Raw genomic sequence first — 16793 nt, 5'->3', positions numbered from 1 at the left:
TCTTTTGGATCGTTACGTGCGGAGAATATTTTTTGAGTTCGTCTCTGGAAGGGAACCCCCTAAATAACCCTTCATATAGAGGGGTACGGTCTGGATTCATTGGAAACAACAAAAACTGGGAATGCAACCCTGCGTGACCCAAGCACTCCATATGGGCATCTCCAGCCATTTTTGAGGGTATATAAACCCGTTCATTTTCATTTTCGTTGGTCCAAAATCGTACAGTCGCGTGTAGTCACGTTCGTAAGAGTCAATTCCCGGAAGTATAAAGTTCCCTTTCGAATCACGTTAACCTTACAGATTCCACAGTTAAATTTCACTTTGGCAACCCAGAAATTTTTACCTTTTACGTATATAATCCTGTAAATTTTAACTAATAAATGCCAAAAATCTAAGGTTCAATGTTAGGAATTCACTGGTTTAAAAGTTATGCGTGTTTAAAGTTTAGCAATTTTAAGCATTTTTCACAGGTAAGACCGCCGCCATGTTGTTATGTCCTCACCGTCGCACGAGGTGTAATCAGCAGAACCACTAGGTGGCACCACGAGGACACGGTGATGTCGATGTCATCTTCATGTCGATATCAACTTTAAATACGCCTAATTTTTTAACCAGTAACCTCCTAACATTCAAACTCGAATTTTTGACATTTTCTGCTAAAAATCTACAGGATTATATACAAAAAAGTTAAAAATTTCTGGGTTGCCAAGGTGAAGTTAACCCGATTCCGTTAGACTGATAATAGTTTTCCTTTTCAATTACTCTTAGACCCTGCATTGCCCGTGCGTCAGCACCGAGCATACCAGGTAATAGCAATTTTATTCTATTCTTCCATTCAAATCAATCGCGACACCAAAACACATGTAACACACAATTAGTTATAATATATTAACTGCGTTATTTGGTAAATCGTGCAATCTCCCGAACCCTCAATTATCGTCCAATATCCTAACGCAGTAATTGAACGTTCCCACACGATACAACCGTACCGCACGGATTGTATCAATTCAATTATCAGAGTTACGAGGTGTTTTGCCGCGCACGCACAATCAGTTACGGTCAGCGCCGCAAACAAGCAAGGGTCGTAAATTGTAACTTCGACCAAATCGCACTACGCGTTAGGTCTTCCCCATCTTATAGAAGGTAGGGTATTTGTTGATGGTAAGGGCAGGATGATAATGCTCGTCAAATTAGATTAACAAGATATAGACTGGCGTGCAAAATTAAAGGATCGTTAAATTTTCGTTCGAAAATTGTCCATGTCTGAAGTGTTGCAACTTCATGAAACAACGTCGTAGAATATTCGTTCCGGCCTCATTTTAAAACTCGAACCTTCTACTTTCGAAACCCCGTTATTCGTTTCTGTAAACAAAATTTTGTACAGTATGTAACGGGTGAGAGAGTAAACATACTTTTTTGTTTAGGAAATTTTACAGATTCATACGATCATTAAAAATTTTTTTGAAATGAGCCCACGATGGTCGTTGTACGATTTTTGTGGGCCATGTTATCGGACATTGAACGGAAAGTGTGTTCTAGCATTAGAACTAGTGTCGTCTGACCAAGGGAATTGAATCGAATTCAGGGGAAAAATTTGCCCTCTCTCTGCCAGTACCGGATTAGTCACGTGACATTGTGACACACGCACGACAGAGGCGAAACGCGTCGCGCGACTAACCCGTTACAATCGTAATTATATCGTGTTTGGTGTCATTTTAATCGGAAAAATGAGACGAATGCAATGGGAAAAGTTAAAAAATTAAAAATTAGAAAAGTTGCAATTTTGCTTCGCTTGCATTAGTATCTCATCGATACTCGACCCCTCGCTGGCTCAGTCGTCGAGCGTGTTTACCGCTTGACTAGTTCCAAGAAGGATCCTCCCAGTGGTGGGAATAACATTTTGACAGTTACGGAAGAGACCTTTGCGACAGTTACGGAGAGAATACTGTATTATGTTTTATAACGTATTTTATTGCATGTTATATTTAAAATGATGTGTTATTATTAACAATAGATTGCATCAATCAGACTGCCGAGCATAATCGGGATTCTGCTGTAGTAGGTAAGAGTATGATCTCTCACTCGCCCGCACCTTCTTCGGTCAGCCGTCACGCCTACCTCATCGTGATACAAGCCTCTGCGCTTTTCTCTTCTATTCTCCCCTAAAAGTTCATTCAATTTAGAATCAATCAATCTTGAAACTTTCTTCTTACCTACAGAATCTAAGAAGGAAACAATCGTCGCGTCGGGAAGCTTGGTAACGATACAAAAGGTTCGGGGAATACGAAACAAATTCGAGTAAATAGACTGGAAGTTGACAAACGACTGCAAAGTACAATTCTAAACAAATACGGAACTAACGTGTTCTATTGTAAGATTGCCGACACCTTGTTGACGATTATCGATTGTATAGAAACACTTACAGACACCAGTTTTAAAGCAAATAGTTATTTATTAGATATCTGAATAAGTTTCTGCCAATTTCTTGGGAAATAAAAGTCTTTCGTTCCAATTTGAAAACTAAAGAACATTTTATTCAATGTATTTTCCACCGTTTGCTACAACCTTTCCCTACTTTTTGAGAAAGTAGAAAGAAACGCAGGGGCGCCCGCCTATGCCCACGGGCATAGCTACGGACAAAGCTACGGGCAAGTGGTTCAGCGGAGTGGGTGTAGGCCGTAGCACAGCCGTAGCTGGCACGTAGCTGTGACAATGCGTATGACAAATACATGCAGCCTAGCCCGCATGCGCTTCGTTCCTGCCGTTCTGGGTATGCCCAGGGCAAGAAAATCGCTGCCCGTACGGGCATACTCTGATTTAGCCATTTTTTAAAATATCTTTTCAAGAACTGAAGTACTGTTGGGAAGGTCAGCAGTACTTCAATTCAGTATTCCGCTGCCTTGATCGGAATAAATGGTAATCTGATGGGACAATATCTGGCGAATATAGCGGATGTGGTAGCACATCCCAACCAAGTTCCACCGTTTCCTTGATTGGTTTTGCAATATGTGGTGTAGTATTATCATGCTGAAAATCACTTTGTCATGCCTTTTTCATATTCTGGGCGTTTTTCTTTCAGTACTCGACTTGAATTGACTAATTGTTCTTGATAACGACAAGCAGTGATAGTTTCTGACAATTCTTTAAGTGTCTAACATGGATCATCATTAAGTAATTCTTCGTCTTGGAACTTCTTCGGCATACCACAGCAATCCTAGTTTGTCACATCATTTTTAAATCGTTGAAGCCAATCTCTACAACATTTTTTCGATAATGCATTGTCACCATAAACTTTTACAATCAAAAGAAGACATTGAGCTGCACTTTCTTAAAAAATGAAATAATGCAGCAGCACCTCCTGCAAATACTGTTTTGTCCGCATGAAATTCGACATTTTCAATGTAATGAAAACACTTGCTGTTCACGATAGACTCGGATGTCATACACTAAGTCTTTAAGCTTGTTTATAGTAGTTACTATCACATACATCAGTGCTGGGCACGGGTGGGGTTCCTCGAACGCTATATTCCCCCAGCAACCTTTCTTTCGTGCAGCGCGCACCTTCCCGCGTTCGTTTGAGTCTCCTGTCTTCGTGCCCCACCGTACGTACTGGAGATGGCAGTGATTTTGGACAGTGGAAGGGGACCTGCGAGACCCCACTCTTGACATCTGCGAGATCCCACTCTTAGGCTTAGGCTCTCGCGCGAACGGTCACAATAGGTGCTCAGCGTCACCACATCGCTCTGTTCCAGTCACACTCAATACGTGTAGCTCGAAGTAGAGATATCACGTGGTACCTACTGCCCCTGCCTCACAAGAAGTTCCTCGAGACTGCACAAAGGCAAGAGGGGTCCTCGCTCTCACCCAATGGTTAGTCTTTTTTACGTCGCACACTTTAACCAATAATTCGGCTAGAACCGAAAGTTCGTGTGGAATGACCCAATCGGTCGGCTTACAGCCACATTCCTGCCGAATACCGTGCCAAAGGACTTCTTGTGAGGCACACACGTTAATGGGCTTTTCAATAATTGTGCTGTATCAAAAGGAAGCTTAAAAATCTTCTTTTACAAAATAATCCCAAACGAAATTATTACTTTATTTAGGCTGAGCTGTTGGTTTATGATTGATGTTTCTGTTGCTGTTGAAAGATCTATTTAAAAAATCCTCTGTCATGGGCCGCAGACTTCCAAAAATTCTGGAATAATCGCCGGTAGATAATGTATTAAGTAATACGCTATTTTAAGGTACAAAATTAACGCTATTGATTTGTATAAATTTTTCGGTGCCTCGTGTTTTCCACTTGGTGCTCTGGAAGTAAAAATGCGGAAAGAGGTAATTCGAATGATTTCATTCAATGTATTGAAAATGGAACATAACGTGGTAGAAATTCGTAGAATTCGTAATATTGACCAATCATTTCGTCAGGAAACATTCAATACCGAAATGACAATTACTAACTATGTAATGTCTTAGTGACTAGCAGAAATAGCGTTTTAAAGCAAAATCGTAATGTTAAGACATAACTATGTACTTCTTAGCTTGTATACGAAGCGTCAAGAGTTTACAATTTCAACTTTGAGACGGATATTATAAAAATGTTAACAGTTTTCATGCATATTAGATATTAGTTTAACAAATCTTTATTTTTATCTTCAGTTATATATTATAATTATAAGTCATACGTGTTGTGGTTTATTTATTATTTACATTTTTTATATATCTACTAATATATTGTACCTTTCTAAAATTATATTTTGTGTTGTTTATCGTATTCTAGTTGTATTAGTTATATAATTACGTTTCCGATTTTAAAAAATCGATATTAAAGTGTTGTTAATTTGGCTAGAGAATGTTACTTTTAAAAACTGTAAAAAAAAATAAAGAAAATATGTCAATCGAGATAAACATGCGGACTTTATGACAAAACTAGAGCAAATGTCGCATAACTGACTCTGCAGAAATTGAATGAAATGGGCAACGAGGTCTCACCGTTTGCAGTTTATTCCCGAGACCTCTTTTCAGCCATCATCTTTTCAAACAATTTGATAAGTTACATCGAAAAGCAGTTTTAAACCATCGAAAATCTATTAAAAACGCTTTCAAAAATAATATTTGCTTCAAAATTCAATACTGAAAATAATTAAAAGATTGAAACAAAAGTGTTATATCTTTCCTTCCAAACTTTGATAATACAGATCCCATTGTTATAAATACCAGTAATTGATTACAAGTTAAAAATGTCAAGACTACATAAATCTGCCAGAAATGATGACAAGGATGAACACGTTGCTTGTTAGTGCAAATAGTTACACTAGTGTGCAGCAAAGCAGTGTATCGTTTTAATGGTTTTCAAAATTATTTGTTTCTATCATTTGTGTTTAACTAATATTTATTTCAGTATATCTTGATAGGCAGATAGTACCACTATATTATGTAATATTATTTGCAAGTACGTTAGCAACTGATACACCGTTTCAAATAGTTTTTCTTAGCGATCACTTTTACTTTTTACTTTCTATGAATATACACTTATATGGACTAAACTTTAACTTAGGGGACCACAAATTTTGGACATTTTTTATATAATCCCGTACATTTTGACGAAAAAATACCAAAAATTCAAGTTCTAACGTTAGGAATTAAATGGTTCAAATGTTATGCGTGTTTAAAGTTCAGCGATTTCAAGCGTTTTTGACAGGTAAGGGCGTCGCCATATTTAAATGTGCTCAGACATCATCCAATGAGCGGAGCCGTGAGAAGGTACGTTATCGATATCACCTGTAAGTTTAAGAGGCCTGCGGATAAATATGCAGCCTACTCTTAACTTAAAATCTACCTTTAACTTAAAACAGGAAAGAAATAATTTCAAAGGTAAATGTTTACTAAATAACTTTTTTTATATAGAACTTTACAGTTTCATTCGATCCCAGCTGAGAACGTGTATACACGTTGTGATATCTTTTTAACAGAGATTCACAAGTACATACGCACAACGTTAAATATATGTTAATCTTGACATAGCATTACGTGGCAATATTGACTATCACAGAACAAACAATTTCTCTCTCTCACGAGACCCACCTTCGTATAACAAATCTTCTCTTAAACTTCAACAGAGGAGTCTTGTCATTCTTTGAAATAGTGGAAAATATTAATACAAATAAATTGTTATTTCGTTAAATGTTTTGTAAAACATTATTCTATCTGATTAGATCACAAAAGTTATCTGTTGCAAATGAATACGCGACTACGGAAATATTATTAAATAATCTACTAATGTTATTATTTTTTCCCAACATTTAATTAGAATTATCCATATACATATATGAAAGCATCGTCAATATTTAAAACAATATCCATTATGGTAGTATGTAACAGAGTTGACAAATTTATTTCGTGCTTTAACTTTACAGACATTTTTTATAGTTCTCCAAATCTATAGATGTGTTTTTACAACCACAATGCGTACATAATGTCTTTTTTATAACAACTAAAGGAAAACATTAGTTTACTTGAAATACCATGTAGGTACATGACTTACACCACTGTGAACCTCAGCCTGCCATACGTATATACAGAACATAAAGTATGTGAAGCGTATATGTTTCGTTAACTAAATAAAGAACTAAATAAATCAATAACTTAATAAATAAATATATATAAATACATAAGTAAATAAGTAAGTAAATAAATAAATAAATAATAAATGAATAAAAGTTTCCGTTCAAATTGGGAATATCTCCTAAAGGGCGATACTCTTGAGTGTACATACTGTTGTGCATCGCATGACAGTTCATTTTTAACATGTATCGAGTTCATTTTCCAAATCAGTGGTCAGTAACCAGAAGTTTTAATTGGTTGGCTGACGTTAGTGGAGCGTTGAACAGTATGATATTTTAGTAATCAAGGTGAACATAATTCAATTTAGATAATGGTCCAGATTGTGTAACAAAACGCTCCAAATCAATAATATCCGTTTTTTCAGGGAATGTAAGTATTCTTCTAATGAATGATGAAACGATACAACTCGAAAATTCAATTATGTGCATTCGATTTTTCTTAAGCATTTACAGTCTCATGCGATACTTATTTTTCCTATACAAAAATATTCGGTACAGTAATATAAATTATACATGTACAGGGTGTCCCATTTAGGTCGACCCAGTCGAGTATCTGCGAAACTATTGATGATACTAAAAAATGTTACAGACAAAAGAGAAGCGGGCACATTTTCTGATGTAGATACCTTTTTTTATGTGGACACGTAGGGGTCATATGAAGGTCAACTTTGTTTTTCAAATGGAATCGTATATCTTTTAATGTGCTATTCGATGCTACTCGTTGTTTCCCATATAAAAGTACTGAATAACTTACGGCGAAAAATCATTAGTTTAGAAGATATTTTGATTTTAATATTGAGTACTAGAGTTAGTACTGCATAGGTCTTAGCACTCACCTTTCTGAAGTGCATATTAAACAATATACCATTATGAAAATGTTTGGGATAAGCGCTTGATATTGTATTTGTATTAAACAACATTACATATGAAGCAGTTATGTAACCAATACCTTGACTATTTATACAAATATTAAGTCAATGCAAATTTTGTAAAGTGTTTTAATCAAGAAATACTATTATAATCTACAGGTTTATTATGTATACCATTTAAAGGTATAAATCTAAATCTTTCAAGTCCTACCTTCAGTTTCTATGTGTATATCCAACTTTACTTTTAAATGTTTATTTCAACATCGGTCAATGTGACCGACATGTATTCTGTTTATGTGAGCGAAAAAATAAACATATTGACGACAACATTATGCAATGGTTGGCTAGAATGTGGTAGTAAATAAACGCACTAGTAGTTAATTATAGAAAAAGCTCAAAAATATAATCTAATAAACAATGAAGGTGAACAACCAAAAAATTCAATATTTACCATAGTATAATCGAAAAATTGTTTTTTTTTTTTACAGAATATGATGATTACAATGATGCTTACTTTAAACAATAAGTTTTATTTTGAGAAAATTATGTTTGTTTAAAGTAACTGTTATGAATCGGACGTTTCATATGCAACGACCTAATACTATAGGAAGTTTTCGATTTAAATAAAACTAATAGAATTTCACATGAACGAAATTATAAGACGCTATCGTCTCACATGATATAATTAACTATTAAAAATTGTGAAAAATGAAAAAGTATTAACCTATGTATGCCGAAAATGATTAGTTTAGGAGTAATTTTAATGTAAATATTGCTAAGAAAATCTCATTCTCTTACTAATGATAACTACATTTATTTTTGCTCGGTCAATGCCAACGTCACGTGTTTTTCGCTAATAGCTCCTTAACAAACCCGCGGAGGACATTTTCGCAAAGTTACTTCAAATGCACTCAGGAACCACCCCCCTCGAGGAAGTACAACATTTTTGGGACACCCTGTTCGTGAACTCGTAATGGCTTCAGCGATGACTATCAAAAGAAAACAATAAGTTTACAAAAAAGAAAAACTCATACTATATACAGTTTTTTCATAATAATTATTTATACATTTTTAGTTGTTCCTTTCATTTCGTTTTGGCCTCCAAATATTTCAAACATCTTGAAGTTTACGAATATATTTTAGTTTTCACTGAAATTGCAATTTAATCAGCAAATTGTAACGAGTATACTCGTCATAACACAAAATGTGTATTGCCATTTCTTTATGACGAGTATGCTCGTCGAAAACAGCTAACTGGTTAAAAAGCGATACAAAATCGAATCAAAAGAATAAGCATGTAACTAATAAACCAAATAAACTACGATGAAATTTTTAGATATTTACGACTTTAACCCTAGAGTGGTCGCGCCCGGTCTCACAGACCGACTTTATTTACTCATAACCGAAGGAGAGATTGTTTATTCATGAATATGTCATAATTTCCATTATTGTACTTCTATTCCTTCTGAATTAAAAACAATGCATTATATGTGTCTTGTTATTTGAACCCAGTGACAATTTTAGTGAGAAATAACGTTTGTGATATCAAGACCACTGGCGTTACGAAAATTCGCGCGGCCACCCTAGGGTTAAAATAACTTAATGTGACAAATTTTGTCCACTTCCTTTCCCACTACATAAATAAAATATTATTTTCCACAAACAAACAACACTTGCATTAGTTCAATTTTGCTCCTCGCTGTACAATCAAATCGGGGAATGTAACCGGGTGAAAATAAAAACAACGCGCCCAAGCCCTTATTCCAGTAATTTTCTGGGTGTTTTACAATTTCGTCGGAGTGGTGTAGGTGTCGCGGTTGGGATCGCACACCTTCGCGTTCGTGTTCAGCCGCGGGGAACTTACCTGGTGGGTTCCGCACGAGCCTATCAGAGGGATGAGTTTAAAGAGGCCGCGCCGTATAGCTTCGGTTCGCGTGTGCCCTGACGTGGAAAGCCGGTTAGTCGGTCTGAATCCTTCGTGCCGGCTGCATTTACTAGAACGCTCCGTTCCGTTTCGTTCTGTTCGCATTCACATTCGCATTGGATCCGTGTCTCCGTAGTGTAAATACCTGTGCGTTTTCGGAAGTCGTCCTAAAGGTAGCATTCGCGTCTCGAGCCGCGGCTAAATCGCCGTTCGGTGATCGATTTTCGGTGTGTACGCGGTATAAACAACGTGCCGTCGGGATCTGCGATGTGAATTAATTGTTCCTTGTTCGAATGGTGTATGTATCTGTCTACTCTACAATTATTTGATGTGCACGTGGCTAGGATTTATAGAGATCATCGAAGTTGAGCCTGCGCTCTTGGGGGTATGTTCACTTTGTTTTCACTCCACTTGTTAGTTGCACAATCGCGCACGCGTACCGGCACATTTCTCGTTCGACCGTGTAAACAAGCTTTTCAACGAACAAATTGAATCTCTCCAAACTGGGAGACAGAATTATTTCTTCAGCTTTAAAAATCAATTTTTGCTACAAATCTATTCGGGGTATTTACCTTTCGAGGACAAATGTCTCCCGACGTTTCGAAATTAAAAAAAATGGATTCAACGAACAAATAGTGTACAACGAAAAATGATATGCAATGCGATAATAGCGTACCCCGCGGGATTGTTTAAAATAAGTGAAACGCGGTATGTACGTTGCCTGTGGCTGGAGGGTTAAATAGATCAATTTGATTTTATGGAATGTTATCAGTCCAAGTGTTAACTATTATACGTAGTATAGAGAGCTATTGGAATATTACGCTTGGAGTTCTGTATCCACAGAGATGCAAAACAAATAAACTCTTCAGAAACATGTTTATGTGAACATAATGTCTTCGATGGAGTATAACTTTCCAGACAAAAAAGTTGTTTTGCGTTTGAACATTATTAGTTCAGTTCCAAGGATGAGAGCTTCAAGGTCACTGGTATTTCAGATGTATTAGTGGACTATGAGTGGTCAAACCTACATAAATGTTTCATTCTAGACTGCGGATTTTTATGCATTTACAATGTATGCGAATTTACAAAAGGTAAGTTAGTAAAAATTAATAATATTATCTTACTTTTGTCACGAGGAATCTTTTAGACATTGTACGAAATTTCCTTCGTAAGATTAAAACTGGAAATAGGAATTTCCATAAAAATTCACAGTCTAATTATAAAATTCGAAAAAAGTGACGGTCTTTTGTACATACGAGAAAGCAGTATTTAAACCTATATTTAACAGTAAGCATAAAATGAATTGAAAAAGCATTCTCTAAATACAGTCTCTCGAGAGCCAATACCATAAATATTTCGGAGATTATGTATAGTAGTTGTTTCCAACACAATTGTCCAGTACATGTCATAGGATTTTCATTATATCTGTCGTGCATGATTTCTTCCTGCAACAAATTAAAGTTCCCATTCTTCCCATTGTATTTAACTCTCGATTGGTCTGGTAAAAGAATTTTTCAAGTACAATTAACATTTTATACGTATTTGATACTATTACAAACAGCGGTTTCCATGCCCGTTATACTAATGAGTTATACAGGTTTTCCCATTAATTTTGCACTTCCTTAAAATGGTTGATTCCTGGGGTCATTCGAAGTAACTTTTTCCTTTGCGAAAATGTTCTCCGCCGCATCGTTAAGAAGTTATTAACAAAAAACGGACTCCGGCACGGTGCACAGTGGGCGAAAACGCGAAATCGGCGCTCGAAAATGCAAACATTTCTTTTGTTTTAAAATAAATGAGTGATGGGTATGTTTTAAGAACATTCCAAAGGAAGCAAATGCTCCTCCATGACCCACAGGAGGCCGGCAAAGTAAGACGAAAAAATTAAGAACGAGAAATTGTCTCCTTTCACAGGATTTTCCCAATATTCAAGTGCAATTTAAAAGAAAACTATTAGGAATAGCTGAGTCGGGTTTAAACAATACGAAAGATTACATCTTCTAGGATTTAAAACGATTTTAAAACAAGTCATTATTATTACATCTTAAAAATTATAGTTTTTTCAAATGAACACAAGTTTTTCGCCTAAATTTCAACTTTTAGTATGCACATCTCAGCCGAAACCTAATAGATCCTAGCACCGACTATACTGTGATAAACTATGATTTGTTGACCAAACAATGCATAAAAATTCATTTGCGACAACTTGCAACAAATTTACCAGAAATTACAGATTTACTTCAGGAATATTAATACAGAGGAACAGGGACCCATATTAATTCCATTTATTCTATAATTTGTTTAAAAGCTGTGTAATTAATAAACTCCGCGTAAATTCAAATTGATTTTTATTGCAATTTAAAGCTATAAATGTTACTTTTTTACCTATTAAATTTCATTCAATTATCTCTAACGGTTTAGAAGTTATTATTTTAGAGCGCCAAAATGGCATTTTCGTCCACTGTGCGGCGACAGGTCCCGTTGAGCGTGGCGTTGGCATTGGCCGAGCCGGAATCCATCCACTGTAGCCGCGCCCTGATTGGTCCGTATTTTTTGTTAACAACTTCTTAACGAAGCGGCGAAGAACATTTTCGCAAAGGAAAAAGTTACTTCAAATGACCCCGGAAATGCAACATTTTCGAACACCCTGTATATCCACCACATTAATGGAATTCACATGGATAGATTACCTGCGAAGGCAAAGCAATTACCAACTGGTGAAACGAACAGATGAAGGTTTTCGTTCAAACGGATACGTGTACTCGAAATAAACATTCGAGACCGATTCGAAGCAAGTGTAACGTAACCCTGGCTCATGTTATCGTTCGTGCTTTCAGAAATGAATACGACGGGTATGCATTAATCATAATCGTTAATTGTTATTCAATGTGTACTGTTTGCAATTCTTGTGGTTTTTCAATCTGAACTAGAATTTTGTAAGTCAGAAGGATGTATCTTGCTACTGTATACATATAAACCTGGAAAAGGTAATGCTATGCTTGATGCTCTAAAAATTACACGTTTAAACATCAGCGAAAGCGATTTTAATGTATGGAATAACAGTTTAGCATAATAACAATTTAGCACGCGGAAAATGTAACTGTATCCGACACAACGAAAGCGTCATTCGTAATGCGCATCATTTTTACATGTAAATAGAAATAATATTATCTAATAATTATCGTCTCGGAACAGTTGTAAGAATCCGTATGGACACTACATTATTTCTAGGTAAACATTTGTGGCATTAAAGAAAATATTTAAAAACCTATTATTAATCAAATTACTATTCCATAATTATCTTTTGATGTTTGCTTTGCAGATAATATTTGAATAAATCATTTTTAAAAAATTATGTGTTATTATCTTTCATAATGATACACAAAAACTATGAAATGAACATTAATCATAATAGCTAATCATAATAGTCATAATAGTCTAAACACTGTCTTGTCCTGTATGCACTCTTTACAATAATTGGAAATAAATAAATGATAAATTTATCATTATTTCATATGAAATATATTTACACATTAATATAAAATATATTTGCTAATATTAATATAAACATATATTTATTATTGAAACTATCATAAGATTAATAATGTAATTTACACACTCATGTACAATACACACGTAAATATACCTATGTAAGCAGAAATAAACGGAAGCTTCAAAAATAAAAAGAAAATAAAAAATAATAAAATGTGAAAATATATTAATAATAATATTTAAAAAATAATAATAATAAATAAAAGTGATAATATATGAAATACATTTATTACTAATATAAAGTATAGTCAGAATCAACAGAATTAGATTAAATGAAATACAACGATTAGAAATACCAATTTTGCTCAGTTTTTTTTTTAATTAAATAAGATACAATTTCGTAAGCTTTGGTTCAAGCAAATGACATTTTAAGATATAAACGAATTGATATGTTTAATCACATGCTTTGTAAGATTACGACGTAATATGTATTAATGATAATCCAAATCTTTGAGCATTTCTTGATATTTGGATACTGTCCGGTACTAGCCATAATTTGTCAACGGATATCTAGCAGGATCGCTCGGATAAATTGCAGTTTACAGCGACCGAGAGAGCATCTGCTTCCTGAGCACAAGAAAGCCGTAATTGTAGAACGTATATATCAAAGTCAGTCGAGACACGCGTGAGTAAAATCTCACACCTTTACAGAAAGTTCGGAAGACAGATTGCGTGCAATTATTTCCTAAAACTAGAAATTTTCTCGCTAATACTATACCATTGAAACTAAAACGTCTTCCCCTCTGCAATTTATCTTTAAAAAAAAAACAATGTTAATTAGACAGCCCTGTATTACACAAGTTCGTAAACATTTTGAAAATGTTGAATACAATATTTTCGAAATATAGAAGTATTTCTAGAATGCGTTCATTAATAATGCACACGTTATTGGTTGCTCTTTAAATTAAAACATGTATGAGGTTAATGTCGATTTTCGTTGTACGATTACATAAAATTGTTTCAGCGTATATTATACTAGTAAAAAAAATACTAATACTAATTGCAAAATAAAATACAGTCTCTACTCAATATATGTCCAAAAAATGGGTTTGGCCAGAGACATATATCGGCTAGAAGATACTATTAGAGTGTAAACATACATACACATCTCTGTGTACATACATGTGTACATCTCTGCAGCAGTGGGGACAGTTCTGGGACTTTCATTGGCTAGATATTTGGTACATGTATCGAGTAAAGACTATACTAATTGCATTCTCAAATATAGAATCCATCTCCATGAAAATAACGAATTATCAAATTTTATCATTGACCCTTAAGGGAACCTCCAAAATTTATTTTAATAATGCAATGATTCGATTAAATTGTATTTAATATTATATTTATATTTAATAATCATTCCTATCGAATTGGTAAATAAAAACGTAGTGAGATAGTAGATTTTCGTTTAAATCTACAAATAGTTGTATTATTAATAGTTGCACATTCAATAATTATTGTGATATTTTGTGACCAGTTAAAAGCATTGGTTTACTAAATGACGTAGAAAAAAAATGTTGAAAAATTTCAATTTGTAAGAATTACACGTAAACATAAAAAAGGTACTGTTTAAAACTTTTTTATTTGGGCCCGTAATGAAACTACAAAATATGCGTTTCATAGATGTATATCAGTTATACACATGCTGAAAATTATTAACATACGCACGAGCTACAAGCGTTTAAAAGGGATGAAATTCGTGTGTGTGTGATTTGGTCACTTTCTACCAAAAATCCACAGAATTCGTGCATCTTTCGATAAGTGTCGTTTTTTTCTGTGTCAACCGATTTCGATGAAATTTTCAGCATGTGTCTAACTAACATAGATCTATGAAACGCATATATTAAATTTTCTACGATTGGACCAAATAAAAAAGGTTTTAACAAGTGCCTTTTTTATTTTTGTGTAATTCCTACCAATTTCAATGTTTTCAAATTTTTTTTCACGTCATTTAGTAAACCAATGCTTCTAATTGCTCACAAAAAATCAAGTCGTTTGGTACAATTGTGAGTCTTTTTTTTTTAAGTTTTAAGTTCTATTAATTAATACTGACCAGGCTCTTATATTCGTTTTATGTAATATCATTTATACAGGGTGTCCAAAAAATGTTGTCCTTCCTTTAGAGGGGTGATTCCTGGGATCATTTGAAGTAACTTTTTCCTTTGCGAAATGTTCTCCGCAGCTTCGTTAAGGAGATATTAACGAAAAACACGGACCAATCAGGGCGCGACAAAAGCAGACGGACTCCGGTACGGCGGCAGATCCCACTGAGCGCGGCGTTGCTATTGGCCCAGCCGGAAATCCGCCCGCTATAACCGTACTCTTTGATTGGTCCGTGATTGTCGTTAATAACTCCTTATCAAAGCCGCGGAGAAATTTTTGCAAAGGAAGAAGTTACTTGAAATGATCCCAGGAATCACCTCTTTCAAGCAAATACAACATTATTGGGACACCCTATATAGATCATGAATTCAGGATAAACAAAGAATGCATAAACAAATACTAATCAATACTTATCCTCTTGCAATACTTATGGTAGTAATACAAATTGGCCGCATCAGTTCCGCCGTTATAATATATATCATATAAATATTAATTACAATAAACAGAGTGTGCAAAATTACTTTATCGCTTTGGTATGTGTGTTTCTATGGTAAATAAACACAAATAGTAATATGTTCTTATAAAAATATTTTGAACACTAGTATCTGTAAGTCATGATTAAGATTTGCAAAAAGCAAAAAGATTGAAAGAGTAATCGCCATAATAAATCTCAACTTCCCAATTTTTGTACCATTCAATAAATTTGTTCAACTCGGAGATGCATGAAATACTATTTTACAAACTTTTAAAATCGTATTTTAAATTAATATTTGATTTTGTACAAACTTTTAAAATAGTATTACAAATTAATATTTGATTTCATACAAATTTGTAAAGTAGTATTTAAAAATAATATTTTATTTGAAGAATATTGAAAATATTTGGATTTTGCATTGATGTATCCTATTTATTTTCATTTATTTCCTCTGTTTCGCTATTATTGAAAATAATTATTCGAATTCAATAAATGTAAGAGTATAAATAATTTCAGTAAACTGCGTCTAATCTTATAGCTACTTCTTATTTGCAAATATAAGTACCATTTCTTTACAACAAAAACCACATTATTTGTGAGATGACTCGATACTTTAAAGCAAGATTAAAGTATTTTATTTTACGCCAGATTATTAAAATAAAATATTTTGTTTTAGATTTCAGATTGTTAAAATAAAATATTTTGTTTTAGATTTCAGATTGTTAAAATAAAATATTTTGTTTTAGATTTCAGATTGTTAAAATAAAATATTTTGTTTTAGGTTTCATATTACTAAAATAAAATATCTTGTTTTAGGTTTTAGATTAGTGAAATAGAATATTTTGTTTTAGGTTTCAGATTATTAAAATAAAATATTTTGTTTTATGTCAGATTATTAAAATAAAATATTTTATTTTACGTCAGATTATTAAAATAAAATATTTTATTTTGTGATTCAGATTGTTGAAATGAAAATATTTTCTTTTGTGTTAAATTATTAAAAAGAGATATTTTATTCTGTTTGTCAGATTGCTAAAATGAGAATATTTTATTTCATGGTTCAGATTGTGAATATGAAAATATTCTATGTGCCGAAACTATTCAAAATATTATTTTATGCGTGTCGAACAGAATCAGAGATCTAAATGGTATTTGCAACATTTATTTCGCCAAATATTATGCACGTAGAGTTCTTACTGTGGCTGACTCGACAGTCAACGCGGCGAACAATAAAACGGAACACATCTAGC

At 34.0% G+C, this 16793-nt stretch overlaps 1 protein-coding gene and 1 long non-coding RNA gene across 2 annotated transcripts in view; both read left to right on the top strand.

Annotated features, from left to right (window-relative positions):
* The window catches only part of LOC143360934 (uncharacterized), a 175682-nt gene extending 166706 nt beyond the window's left edge, over nucleotides 1-8976 (top strand). The window contains exon 3 of the long non-coding RNA XR_013083376.1: nucleotides 8826-8976. This is a non-coding gene — a long non-coding RNA (uncharacterized LOC143360934). The remainder of the gene's footprint in view (nucleotides 1-8825) is intronic.
* A 458-nt stretch (nucleotides 8977-9434) lies between these two features.
* Sprt (PDZ domain-containing protein sprite) overlaps nucleotides 9435-16793 on the top strand; it is a 121930-nt gene continuing 114571 nt past the window's right edge. The window contains exon 1 of the mRNA XM_076800003.1: nucleotides 9435-9798. The gene's annotated coding sequence lies outside the window, so the exon portion shown is untranslated. The remainder of the gene's footprint in view (nucleotides 9799-16793) is intronic.

This window comes from Halictus rubicundus, chromosome 14 (genome assembly GCF_050948215.1).
Source record: "Halictus rubicundus isolate RS-2024b chromosome 14, iyHalRubi1_principal, whole genome shotgun sequence".
Classification (NCBI taxonomy): Eukaryota; Metazoa; Arthropoda; class Insecta; order Hymenoptera; family Halictidae; genus Halictus; species Halictus rubicundus.
The sequence above is the reverse complement of the archived record's forward strand: the minus strand, read 5'-3'. Positions and strand labels throughout refer to the sequence as shown.